This window comes from Phlebotomus papatasi, chromosome 3 (genome assembly GCF_024763615.1).
Source record: "Phlebotomus papatasi isolate M1 chromosome 3, Ppap_2.1, whole genome shotgun sequence".
NCBI lineage: Eukaryota > Metazoa > Arthropoda > Insecta > Diptera > Psychodidae > Phlebotomus > Phlebotomus papatasi.
The window spans coordinates 46,446,609-46,459,824 of NC_077224.1; the positions used below are offsets into that span (position 1 = coordinate 46,446,609).

Genomic DNA, 13,216 nt, shown 5'->3' on the forward strand with positions numbered 1-13,216 from the left:
CAGTACGAGAAGGCCTAGTTCATCTATTGAATATTGCGCCACCCTTATTATTATTATTATCCTAAATAAATATATTTTAGTAAGGAGCGATGAAAATGATAAAATTTTTGTTGTTTTTTAATTGAAGACCAATGAACTCTTAAAGTAAATTTCACACATGTTAGAGGAAAATGGGGCACCTTTGAATTGGGGCAGTTTTGAAATTGTTTTTTTTCTTCTTCTTATTCTAAAATGGAATGGAGCGTTATCATAATATAATTTAGTTTCACAACTGGTTTATGCTCTAATAAGGGCTAGTCGTATTTCAAAATAAGAGAAAAAAACCTAATTTCAAAGGTAACACAATTCAAAAGTTGCCCTACTTGCCCCTATACCTTTATTTTTTTTAGTTTCATACATAATTTTTTAAAGAAACAAAATTGTAACATTGAGAACATATAATAAATTGAAATAAATGAAAAGGTTGTAAAAAGCAGATAAAAAAATTCAAAGTTCCAATGAATATGCTTAATCCTGTATAGACTCAATGGCTCCGTTCAGTAAATATCCTTTCAAAGAGACAATGAGTACTATATCTTATGAATTTTAATACTTTTATTTATTTATAGTGTCAAAAAAATAAAGTTCAGAATGACACATTTTTGAGGCTCTTATCTTGGGGCTCTAAATATCCTATGTTCATCACTGCACACTGTTTGACAAATTTTACCCTATTTGTCATGGGATCTTCTTGGGTTACTTTTTATTTCACCTCCTAAGTACCACGTTTTGCTCCATCGACATTTCGACATTCAGTGCACCTCCCACAACACCTCCAACTCCAGTCTAAACCGTTTTTAAGGGCTGTCGAGAAAGTTTTAAAGCAACACCATCCAAGCTATAAACCTCACGGGAAATTTCAAGAACTTTCTCTCAACATTGTCTTGTACACCTGATAACGCATGCCATTTGACATTTTCAAATGGGCAAAAAGACAATTTTAGATATCCCTGAAGTATTAGTGAAAAGGTAAAGAAAGCGATTTACTGTAAATAAGAACACCTATGTTGCAACACGTGGTAAAAGAGAGCAATAGTCTTCATGAAAAACTCTGAACAATTTTAGGTGAGATTCTTTACAATTTCACCCAGTTAATCCCAACAAAGTCTCATGTCCCCGGATCGTGCTTAAACTTTGTCAAAATATGTTTTGGTATTTTCTTACTTACTTAGGTGGCTGCAACGTCCCTCTTTAAAGGAACCGGGCCTCTCGCACTAACCTCCTCCAGTTCTAGCGATCCTTCGTCAGCTCGCTCCAGAAACGTTGCAGAGGTCGCTATCGAAAAGTCCGTCTTATCGGGGGGTCCTTGTGAGTTTTCGTAACAATCTTGCTTTTATGGTGAGGGATTTTTAGCCCCTCGCCCAACCTTCTCTAGAAGGATCGCATTCCTTGTTCATTAACCTCAAGTTCGTAACTTCCCACTGGGGTTGATTACCCAATCGTCTATCACTCACCTGAGCTATTTCATACTCATGAATATATCAAGGGGCTAAAACGATTTCCGGTTATCCCGTTATACGTCCGATCTTTCGAACTTAACAATTCCCTAATTACGAAAGATATCGACTTGCGGTTTTCGGCAAAGCTTATTCGTATGAAAATTGTGACTTGATGTATTGAACCCCAACAAAAAAAAGTTGAGCTCTTATTTTCATGCTAATAGAAAGAAGAAAGGTATCGCTTCTATGAAAAAGATGACGTGGATAAGGTCTTGAAAGGGTTCCGGAAGGGCAAGTCGCTATTAGTATCTGTGAGTAAATTTAAAGTGCCAAGATCAACTCATCAGGTCTTCAGGATAAATTACACGGAAGATCTCAGGGCATATGATATGGCTAAAGTTCCATTCTAAGTGGCAGGAATACTATCCACAGCAGTGTCTATATTCTTATTCATTTTTTAATATTATGGAATCTATTTTAAGAAAACAAAAATGATAAACTACTTTTCGGGGTTTTAAACTATACTCTTGGAAAAGAAGTAACAAGAAATCTCAATATGTATTAAAAATGTTGCGTTTCAAACTTAGGATTTTGGTGCTTATATGAAATTCTGCCGAAAACTGGCACACTTCCCCTAGTATATGACCGGTTCTATTTCATTGAATATAACGAGTGCGAATGCAAATAAAAGCTCCCACGTAAAATATTAAAAATTTCTATATCTAGAACATTTGAGCTTCGAAGGACCACCACTAGGTGTACCTCAGTTGCAACAACCAATTTCAATCGTACATAACCTCACATATACACTTTCGACTCTCTCTAAACGAATTTGATGATTTTTGTCGATTTTTAATTAGGATGCTATAAAACCACACTGATGTCAATTTAATCGGTTTTACTACTTCATTTAAAATAAGGTTTAAAAGATTTAAAATAAAACTCTCACAAAGTTTAATCATAATAGGGGGAACCGGGGCAAAATTAGTCGCAAATAAAATTTTTCTTCTGAGTAATTTATGAAAAACATGTTTGAATCTGACTGATAAATATCTCAATAAATAGGGATGGATTTAGGGGGAGGTGGGGCAACTTTGAGGTGTGGGGCTATACATTGATATACGATTTTTTTACATATTACTAATAGAAACTGGGCTTTTACATAATGGAATTTAGACAGATAAAACAATTGTGGATCTAAATTAAATTATGACAAGACCCAGCTGCCTCCAGAAGTAGGGGAAACTGGGACACCACCAAACATGGGGTACCACCAAACAGTAATTTTTATTTCTAAACTACTTGGACTATCTCGACCATTACCTCAGTGGACAAGCATCCTTATAGCGTCTATAAATTCCTATCGATCTTTTCCTCTGATATCCAATATCCGATTAAAAAATCTCAGTGTTTGGTGGTGCCCCAGTTTCCCCTATGCGAAAAAATCGTCTATCAATGCAACCCCACAGTTCAAATTAGCCCAACCTCTCTCTAATGACTCTCAATAAATAGTAATTAGCTCAATATTCTTTCTAAAGGAAACTATAATACTTCACTGTCTAATACTATCCGTGGCTAATTCTGCCCAGGTCTCCCTTAATTATCCTTTAAACGCTCAGTTTCTGCCCTAAACTGAATTTTGATCCACTCTGAGACGGCTCTTTTTGAGAATCTCACCTCTAATAAACTGATCTAGGATTATCACCAGTTTTTCTTCATTTTATTCGACGCTATGCCATAGCAATCTTATCAGATGAGTTCTGTTCGCAACTTCATATTCAATTTGCGATTTCCACTGCAAATTATATTTATATCTATATATATATCTATATATTATATATAACACTTCACCTCATACTCTGTGAAGAAATAAAAGTTTCACAATAAAGCGTTTGAATACAATTGACACAAGCCAGACCAGCCGTAACAATAGATAAATTAAATTTTCAGTGTTTCTGCTGTGTAACTTTTTATATTTGTACAAAAAGTGTTGATTCCATTGTTATGATATTTTTAAAAGTTTCACCATTCAGAATACACATTATATAGAAAATATTCTGAGTAAGAGGGAAAAGACTATGTTCTGTTAGAGAGCATAAAAGTTTTAGAGAGCCTTGTTTAGAGAAAGTAATATATGTATACATGGAGAAAGTCAAACTGCAATGGATAATACATGTTAACATGGTTCTTACACACAAAAATAATATGAGCTATTAAGAACTTTAATTGGAGTTGTTAAAGAGAAAAAAGTTAAATTTTCATAAGCATATAGAATAAGAAGGGAGGAACTAAATTTACCTAGTATAATGCCTTTAGTTTAGTTTGCTTACCTATTTAAAACATCCCAATTGTTCTTGGACTGAATTTTTAAGTGCTTTAGCTTTGCGGAATATTATATGGTGATTTACAAGAAAGGTTCTTCAATTCGAAATTGTTTTTCTCAATGAAATGTCGTATATTTCTTAATTTAATCCCAAAAAATTTATTGATTTTATTCTTGTTAGTGGACGTAAAATAGCAAGAGGTATACGGTATTGAAATGTTCTTGGACTTCTTCATATAAGTAAACCCAGGAAACAAATGTTTCATATCCCAGGGTCTATATAAAATAATTCCAAAATTCCAACTACATATAACTATTTTTCACTGTTTGTTTTCTAGTTGGACGGAAAAAATCTTTCCGAGCCATTAGATAGGGCAAGTGTGCCAAATTTCGGTCAGATTTCAATTTCGGAAATTTTGAATGTAACTTCGGCCAAGCAAGTAAATTAATTAAATTTATGGATTTAATCTTTAAATAGTTAGTCAATAATCTTCTTATGTAATAACACAAACATCGTTAAATTTTGAGTATAATTTAAATTAATAGGTTCTTTGTCAAAATCCAGAATCCAAAATGTCGAAAGCCAAAATCCCGAATAAGCCAAACTCCTGAATTCTTAAAAGTGTCATAGCTACTTCCACGATTGTGCCCGCGCTTGCTGGAGGCAAAGGGAAATTTTCTGTGTTTTGGGAAATTATTCTACACATTATCCTTCATCTAATTTCATCCTTTTAGGATTTTGCACATTCGGGATTTTGACTTCCGGGATTTTGGCTGCCTCTGTAATGTTTACTATTTCGGCCACTTCTTTTGCTCCCCCGAATATCTTATTTAATTTAGTTCCTTATCAATTCCTGAGTAGTAAAATGCCTATAGAAAGAAAAAAGCATCGTCTCTATAATATGAAAAAAAGTTTTGGAAAAATTCAACAATTGTACCTACGCGTAAATTTGTAATGTCAAAGTCAACTCTTTACGATAAATTATATGTATGATCTCAGGGCTTGTGGATCATAAAAATATAGTAAACAAAATATTTAATCAAATTCATTGACGATTAGAAATTTTCCATCCATTGTTTTTAACAAGGTGGCCAAAGTTCCATTTAAAGTGGCCGGAATAGCACACAAAGCAATGTTTATATTTTTATCCATTTTTCAATATTTTAAAAACTGATTCAAAGAAAAAAAAAGATGATAAACTACTTTCAAAGTGTTTATTTTCAAGTATGCATAGTTGCAACTATGTTGAAATTTAGCGCATTTACCCTACGTGAAATTATTAGGGTAAGTGTGCCAAATTTCGGCATAGTTGCCTATAGGTGTCAAGTTTGTAATGTAATATTTTTCATACAAATTAATTTATTTTTTACTTCTTCTTAAGGAGTATTGCTTGGAACCTTGTGGACAGTTAGAGGAAAATAGGGCACCACCAGACACGGGGTAGCACTAAACACTGTGATTATTTAATCAGATATTCGAATTCTGATGACAAAAACTATAGAAATTTTTAGGCATTATAGGGATGCTTGTCCACTAAAGAAATGGTAGAGACAATCCAAGTAGTTTAGAAATTAAAATTAGTGTTTGGTGCTACCCCGTGTTTGGTGGTGCCCCAGTTTCCCCTAATCATCTTTATTTTCTATCAAATCATTTTTAATACAATTTAAAATGAATAAAATTGTAGACATAACTTTGGTGGTCTATTTCTGCCACCTTTATTCTCACAGTTCCGTGCCCTACTGGAATTCTTCTAATGCCTTTTTCACATCATCTCTTTTGTTAAAGCGAAATGTTTTGTTATTTTTTGCATAGTATAATCTCTAGAGTATTCAAAAACTAAAAAAAAAATCATGGAAATTCGAGGAACAAAACAAGTGGCCGGAATTGCGAGCTGGCCGAAATTTCGTACACTTACCCTATAAAATATGATTTTTTTTTGGAGGAAAAGAAGGGGGATAATGGTAAATATTTTTTTTTTAAAAATCACCTTAAATTTATATATAAGCAATACAACGTTTATGTTAATGAAAATAAGAACTTTTAAAAGTGCATACAAACATTAGGAATTATATAATAACGCAATTAAATTGATTGTGCATAAATATAGAGCTTTACTTTTATAATAAACATACCAATTAATGCAACTGGTGACAACCATGCTAAGTATGTATTACAAACCAGTAATAATTATGTGGAGATTTCCCTTGTCACGATAAATGAGAATTAATATCTCTTGTTAATTAACACGCTGAAAAATAAAATAGTTTACATGTTTTATATAGTCACAACTTCAACTATTTATCTAAGCTGGGATTTTTTCCCGCAAAAGTAATTTAAATTTCTCCCATCATGTATAGGGGTTGTTGTTATCACTTATATTTATTAAGTAGAGGTTTTTTTTTGGTGTAAAAGCAACATCAGCAACCACGTTCCATTTTACTGATGTCATAACAAACGCATGAAACTTGAAAAAAATTCTCCATAGCGTAACACAATATTATCCTTAAACACCTGCTGTTATATTATTTTTATGTTAATTTAAAATTCCTTGTCTACATTGTGTAAATATTAAGCGTGGTGAGATAAAGCTCCGGCACAAGAAGAGTTTTGCTCTTGGTTTTGGTTGTATTTTGCAAAAATTAGCAAATAATCTTCCCTTACACTGAAAATTATACGATATTTATATAACTTTCCATGTATATACATTTACCAGATGATTGTCGTGAAAATCCTCAAAAGTACATTGCAAACTATACCCCTGATTATTTGTGTATTGTATGGAATACCCCCAGCAGTGATTCAAAGTTTTGTAGTCAATTAAATTAAATTAATTGTAATATACTTTTATAATGTTTCACAGAAAATAACAGTAAATAGAACTACAACTATTGTATTTCTTTTTCAATATAAAAAGAAAATTAAATATTTAAATATAAATGTATTGTTTTATCTAACATTACTTTGTGTAATTAAACCAATAGTCTTAAACAGAGAAATTACATTCTTTTTGCAGTGCTTGAGAAAACTCATTTATACCGGAAAACAGGGAATGAAAATAGAAAAAAAGCTCTCCGGATTCGAGATTATTGCATTGCGCTTCATTGCTTATTCTACAATGCAATACATATTTACAATGCACCATTTCAAGAAAAGATGTAGCAAATGTATTTGAAGAATATTCAAGAATTTGTGCATGAAACCTGTAGAGATATGATTTTATCATATATTTCTCAATATTTTTCTTTAAGGAAAATTACTGAATGTCAGTTGAATTGGTTTTTGTATAGATATTTGTGTTCTAGTATCGTTTGTAGTTTTAATAATCTATATATTCATACACAGAAAAAAATATTTTGTGAAATTGTTCGTAAATGTGCGTGAACACACAAAAAAATATTCGTAAAATTTTGTCATTTGTTCGTAAATTTTTGTGTGTCTGGCAAAAATTTACGAACATTTACGAACAAATGTTTGTAAAAGTATAAAAAAATGTTCGTCAAATGATCATTTTACGAACAATGTTTGTGAAAAAAGTACAAAATTTTACGAACTTGTTTGTGGGTTATACGATTCACGAGCATTTCGTAAGTCTGCCATAGGATTTCACAAACATTTACGAACAATTTTATAACATATTTTTTTCTGTGTAGAGTTTTAGACAATTTCCATATTTATTAAAAAAAAAGGAAAAATTATATGGCAAAATATGGCAAAATCAGGATTAATTTCAGGCATCACATAGGGTAAGTTTGCCAAATTTCGGCACAGTTGCATGCAAGGGCCAAAGTCTCAAGTTTAAAATGTAATATCTTTAATAGAAATTGATTTTTTTATTACTTATTTTTAAGGAGTGTTGTTTAGAACCTTGTAAAGAGTTTACCGTCTTTATTTACTCCAAAATCATTCTTAATACATTTTTAAATGAATAAAAATGTATATATAGCTTTGGTGCCCTATTTCGGCCCCCTTCATTCTCATAGTTCCTTGCCCTTCGGGAATTCTTCCAATGCCTTTTTCACGTCATCTCGTTTGTCGAAGCTACATTTTTTGTTATTCTTTTGCATTGTACAATCTCTAGAGTATGTAAAAACTAAAAATTCATGCAAATTCTAGGAACAAAAAAAGTGGCCGAAATTGCAAGCTGGCCGGAATTTGGCACACTTACCCTATCTTGGGTTAGGGTCAGGGGTTTGGAAAAGCAGAACAACGGAAAATCATAGTTTTTAAATCTGTTATGTTTACCATAAACTGATGACTATACCAGTAGACACGATAAACAGCACTTCTTGTGATGAAGTTATGAGTTTGAAATGTTTGAAAATATTACTACGGGAAGCCGAGGCAGAATTAGCCAACAAATGATTTTTTCACTATGTATAATTTGCAAAAAAAAATACGTTTAGGGAAACTGTTCATAATTTTGGACAGGGTGCTCATAAGTATTAACGTTCTAATTTTGAATTGCGATTTTTCTAATACTAGTTGATTTTTTTGTTATCTCTTTTCAAAAGGGTTGTTTGGAAACTCGGTAAGCTGTTTATCATTTTTACCCATATTACTTTTAACACGTTTAAAAATGAAGTAGAGGTGAATTTGACTCTAATTTTAGACAACTTGATTGTAAATTTGGACACTTTGGCTGTATATTTGGACAGCCATTCCGCCTCAATAGGATGCCCATTGTTCTCTATTTCAAGAACCTATTTAACCGTCCTTTTTCTGTTTATGTAAGGGAACCGTAGAATGTCACAAGAAGCCTGGAAACTTTCTATATCGTTCATTAAAGTGAGTTGACTTCGGTACTCCAAGTACTCGCGGATTCGCGCATTCCTTGGCCTGCCCGGGAGGGAGGCTTTCAAGGTTTTTCTCACTCCTTTGTTGCTCCAGGCATTTATACAAACTAGTCATCACAAAAGCTAAAACTTCACGAAATTTCGAGGAAAAACACCCGTACAAAATAAGAAATATCACCCCAAGTGGTGAATCTCTTAGAAAATTTTCTATTTTTCAAAAGGTAAATCTGCTCTACAAAGCATATTGCAAAACCAATTGAAACAAGTTTGGATTTATAGAGAAGACCTTTGTATCCTGATTTCTGAATGACTTTTTAACTGGTCAATTAGGGTAATTGATAAAGTTATCCTCTGGCTTTGCTCAGATTAGAGAAAGATGCCGTGAGTACTTCATGAATTGATGTTAATCACATTTTACCGTAAAGAGATATGAGTTCATATTTTTAACAGAACACTTGATACTTTTAAAAGGGTCAGAGTAATCCCTCTTTAAAGAATGGATTATATTTCACCTTTTCACTGGATAAAACATATATGACCCAAAACACGAGAATTATACTTTTATTTCTTTTGACACGCAGTGTATAGGGGAAGACTTTTAGGCTTTGCACACACCCTGGCTTCGAACACTTCATATTTTTCCCATATTCCTGTAATGAATCTGATCTAATGCCAATATATTTTAATAGCTAGTTTTGAGTCAAACATTTCCTCAAGAAATTAGGTCAGATTCGTTAAAGGAAAAAATATGAAGTGTTCAAAATCAGAGTATGTGCGAAGCCTGAAAGCCTTGGCCTGTTACTAATTTAGTGACTCATTAGAATTTATAAAAAGAATATGAATAAATTTGAGTGAAAGCGTAATTTAAAAAAAAAATCGAAAAATACATTTTCCGGAAAGTGCATTTTTTCGTAAAGAATTATAATTACTCATGAGAAGATTAGATTTTAAAGTTATTGGAAACACTTGAATCTTGTGAAAAGCATAATTTTACGATAAAGTTTGAAAAGAAAATTAAGTTTTTCTACTTCATAACGTGTCAGATTTTTTTTATGCACTTGAAAAGAAACTTGTGAAGGAATTTGTTAATCTTAATGTCTTTAGAGTGAATTCACACTGCAATTTAATTTTCTCTTTGTTTCAAATTAGTTTTAATTTTATCAAATATAAAGATGATTAATGGGAAATACTCATTAAAAATTTTAATGAATATTTCTCATTGAGTGAATATTTTTTTGTTGTATAAAACTTTAAATACAAAAAGCTAACTTTTCAAAATTCAATATACTTAGAGGAAGTGTTCATAATTTGGGACAGGGTGCATAAATGTGCCAATGCTCTAAGTTTGAAGTGCAATATTTTCAATATAAATTTAAGTTCTTTGTTATTTCCTTTTAAGAAGGGTTCTTTGAGACCTTCACAAATACCTTATCATCTTTTCTTTTTTTTTTGTAATTAACCTTAATACGTTTAAAAATGAATAAAAATATAGATATGAATTTGATTGTATTTTGTAAGACCTTGTAATGTGGGACAGCCAATCCGTCTCAATCCATTTCTATTTTGTTATTTTTTTTTTAAAATAAAATACCTTTTTCACTATTTTTCATAGGAACATAGGAACCCATAATGTTTGTTAAAAACAGTTTATAACGGTCTTTACTAAAAAATATGTAAAATGTAAAAAAAGGAAGATTCCGCATTTTTAAATCTTTTGAATATTTTCTGTAAGCAATACCAATATTAATATTGTTTATAAGAAATATCAAAGAAACATTTTTGGGAAAACCATGAACTAAATCTCGTTTTGAAAACCCATAGATGTGAAGTAATTCAACGATTTTGTACACACAAAACATACTCTCTGTGGTAAAAAAAACTTTACTTTTTATAATTAAAAAGAACTTCGTTCTTCTTTCGCAGATAGATATTTCAGAATGTTTTCTATATTAAATCCTCAACATGTTGATTTTTTTATCGTTAACAAAGAATAGAATTAAAATTAATATTATTAGTAAGCATGTAAAGTAATGAGATATAAAAATATGATTTTTTTTTCACTATTCGTAAATAGGAAAATGACATGACTTGATCAATCAATTTTTAAAATCTAAGAAAATACATTTTAATAATTTTTTATAGTAATACGTAAAAGAACCTGCTATTTGGTATATTTGTAATAATTGCAATGCAAATATAATACAGTGATACCTATATTTTCTATATTTTTTATCACCATTTAACCAGAAATTAAAGCTAAAAGAAAGTCTTTCAAATAGAAGAGTTGATGAAGAATTATTTAGCTGTTTTTGTGTATTGAAAAAGCCAATAAAAATTCCAGAAGTGCAGGAAAAATTAAGGATTCTATGTTCTTAAGGGATGAAACACACTACGCAAAGAATAAAGTCACAATATATATTTTTAAATTATTCTTCAGTAAAAACGATAATAATTGTTCATAAAACCCGCACAGCTTAAGTTAAAAAGGTTATCACAGAATCGGCACTGGTTCAGCATAAAACGGTTAATATTGTGTTCAAATTGCGCACAATTTAACTTAAATGATTTCACTTGTATGTAATGCACTCATAGCTTCAACACAAAAAGGACAATTTACAAGTAAAAAGCGCACAGCTTCAGCATAAGACAGTTAAAATTAAATATAATATCGGCACAGCTTCCGAACGTTTAGCAAATTTGATCGTTTTATTCAGATTCTATTCAGATTTTGTTAAAAATCGATACAATATCATAATTTTTGTATGAATTTTTGTCTATACGTTAGTTTCTAAAAAATTCGCCCTACCCTATCGAATACAAATAACTTTATCTATTCAACTCCCCTTCCTTTAATTTTCCACTTTTTAGAGGTAAAGTTGAAAAATACCGAAAAAATTCACCTGCAACGACGGTATTCATAATGTAATGTATTTGGCATTAACTTCTTCTAAAAAGAATAAATATTTAGATAAAATACATTATTCATGAAATATTAATTACATAATTTTAATTATTTTATTTATGATGTCCAAAATTACAAGCTGTCCCAAATTACAAGCAGTTCCCCTATACAGGTTTTAAGTAGTAATAAAAGGGAACTAAATCCTTTGTTACGCCATTGATTAAAATAAAAGTTTATTAGGGATGTTCATCATAATTCTGACTTAATACATCAGAAGAAATACTAAAAGATGTTGGTGAAACCAAGAGAAGTCAAAGATCTTTTTTGATCCTTGTAGGGAATGAGAAGGAGAAACGGGAGAAACGGGAGAAACTCAAAATTAAATGTATTTAGCAAAAGCTTTTAGAGAGCATATATTTTACTTTACTGAGCGCAATTTGTGTATCATTAAAATTTATTAATTTTCTACTCTCACTTCATTTAATCGACCGTCAAAAGTGACTGTTGCAGAAAAAAAAGGGTCCAGCAATCAGTGAACTTTTTGCAACAACCTTCTTAAAAAATTATATCAGAGTTGCGACTTAAGCGCACTTGGCGTATGGTTTTGTGCTCTTTTTTGACTTCCATTGTAGTCTCATGGTACTTGTCTTCACTGGGCGAATGGGGGACAGAAAAAAAAGCTCCCTACTTAAGAAAAATCAATTCACTGTTCTTCTTGCAGAAGGAAGAAAAAAAATTATAATTTGCCGCTGTGCGAAGATAGTTGGTAGGGATTGATTTTCCCAATAAACAAATTTATTAGGTGAACATTTTGATATATACATAAATTTAATGAAGTAGTGGGATTATATTTTAAGTGAGAAATATGCTTGAGAAATTTGTACAAGAATTCTCCCCTTTGCCAATGAAAATTAAAGATTTAGCATTCTTTCGCACCATGATTCGTCTCATACGGCTCTTCCCAAGAGCATGGAAAATTCTCTGAATCATACAAAATAGAAGTTTTTGGCATTTTCACAGCAAAGGAAAAATCTTATGCATACACTCTCTCACTCTCAAATTGGGAGAATTCTCTCGCAGAATTTTCCAATGGATTGGAGAGAATGGGAGAGTCGCATGATAGTATCTCCGACGCCGACGTCGGGATGCTGCTGAAAATAGCTCTGCTGTGAATGATGCTCAGTAGTCACGAAGCAGCAACGGAGAAACGTTAAAGTGATTGCTCTGCTTCATTTTTGCACAGGCGAAGAAATTTCTTTTTTAAATATTGTACCAACCCCCGTGATACAGTAATTTCCGATGGAATTCAATTTCATTTAAAATTGTCACGAGTGTTAGTGACAATTGGGGGAGACTTTTCCGGGATTCACGGGATTTTTTTTTAATTTTTAAACAATCTTCATGGTTAGAGTTCTGGTTCTGAGTGAATTGTGTGTAAAATGTATGTGTGAGGCATAAGAGTGAAAAGTACCACGACGGGATATTTTGTTCGGTAAGATTCTGTATTTATATTTTGCAGACAATTTTAGTTTTTTTTTTTTTCTGAAAAAAAAAAAGGAACATCCTCAGCATAACTGGCAATAAAAGATATGTGCGGACAGTGAGAATGTGACATATGATTTTTTTTTTCTCACTTGAGTATAACCTCCACACTCCCTGTCGCCATGTGAATAATTCTTTTTAACTAAAAGTGTGAGTGAATGTGTGTTGGATGTTTTG

At 31.7% G+C, this 13,216-nt stretch overlaps 1 protein-coding gene across 1 annotated transcript in view; it reads left to right on the forward strand.

Moving 5' to 3' along the window:
- Positions 1-12,678: 12,678 nt before the first annotated feature.
- Positions 12,679-13,216, forward strand: part of LOC129808006 (neuropilin and tolloid-like protein 1) — a 176,884-nt gene continuing 176,346 nt past the window's right edge. Inside the window, exon 1 of the mRNA XM_055857640.1 lies at positions 12,679-12,989. The gene's annotated coding sequence lies outside the window, so the exon portion shown is untranslated. The remainder of the gene's footprint in view (positions 12,990-13,216) is intronic.